The sequence below is a fragment of the Halyomorpha halys genome, unplaced genomic scaffold (assembly GCF_000696795.3).
Source record: "Halyomorpha halys isolate HHAL.00 unplaced genomic scaffold, Hhal_1.1 Scaffold527.1, whole genome shotgun sequence".
Lineage (NCBI taxonomy): Eukaryota > Metazoa > Arthropoda > Insecta > Hemiptera > Pentatomidae > Halyomorpha > Halyomorpha halys.
Window position 1 is genome coordinate 604907 of NW_027107993.1, and position 1404 is coordinate 606310.

A 1404-nucleotide genomic window follows, 5' to 3' on the forward strand; every position below is an offset into this window, starting at 1 on the left:
TATATGTATATGTAATTTTTATTTTTATTTCTAGTTGTTCGTATAAAATGTTGGATTATTGAAAAAATCTCTGGATCCATAAGACGCACTTATGTCTACCAACACTCAAAATAAAGGAAATTTAACTTACTATAAAGTAGTTTATCACACTTATCTTCATAAGGGTAGTAGTTTTTATGATATTCACATATGAATATAAATTTGGCAAATGATAATTTGTCCGAACAACTATAAATCAATTTATTTAAACACATTTCATGTAAACTATTACTCCTACGAAGATAAATATCATAAACTACTTTATAGCTCATTAAACTAGCCTTAATTTGAGTGCTAATAGACATCTGTACGTCAAATGGTTTTTGAGATATAAATTTACCAAAATAAATTTATTAACTACTGATCTTTCAGTACGTCCCATACAACATTTTTATGAAATGTTGCTTTTTAAAAAGTTATATACCAGCTCCTTCTCATCCTACTCTGCAAGTAAGCAACCCACCCCAATTACCTGTTAAAATAGATCCCGTACCCTATACCTCACGACGGGTTCACCCAACACCCACTGCTCCGACTCATACAAACTACCGAGCCCCTGAGTCACAGCTTCATCCACATCTCAACTACAATCAAAATAACATAACCTCAATCCTGTCATCCTTCCTGTTGGATCTCCAAAATACCATAAAACCGCTAATCACCCTCCTCTCTAGAATTCTGACCGAAATTTCTTTCAATCTTCCACGATGAGCGCAAAGCCCCTAGTTATCCTTTTGTGGAACGCTAATGGACTACATAACCACCGTGATGAACTCGATATATTTCTCCACAACAAACACATAGATATTGCCCTGTTGACAGCAACTCACTTTACTCAACGGTCACATTTCTACATCCGTGACTTCATTACTTACAGATCAGAGCACCCAGACAACACTTCACACGCCGGGTCTTGCATCCTTATTCATAAATCCCTACCCCATTACCTCATTCCTTCCACTCCAACTGACGCTATCCAAGCAACCTCTGTAATAATTTCCACTCGTCCTTTCCACTTAACATTATCAGCTGTATACTGTCCCCCTGGTAATTCCCTTTCCTACAATCACCTTGACTCTTTATTCCGATCCTTCGGATCGCGCTTCATTGCTGGAGGAGACTATAATGCCAGACATCAACGATGGGGATGTCGTACATCCAATACCCGTGGTAATATCCTTTCCAGAGTCTCTACCTCCAATAGTTATTCTATCCTCACGCCCATGAGTCCTACTTATTGGCCTACATCTCTCAAGAAACGTCCACATATCCTAGACATATTTATCACCTCCCAAATTTCCTGTTCCCGGACCATCATCGAATCTATAGATGACCTTTCCTCAGACCACAGTCCAGTTATCCTTT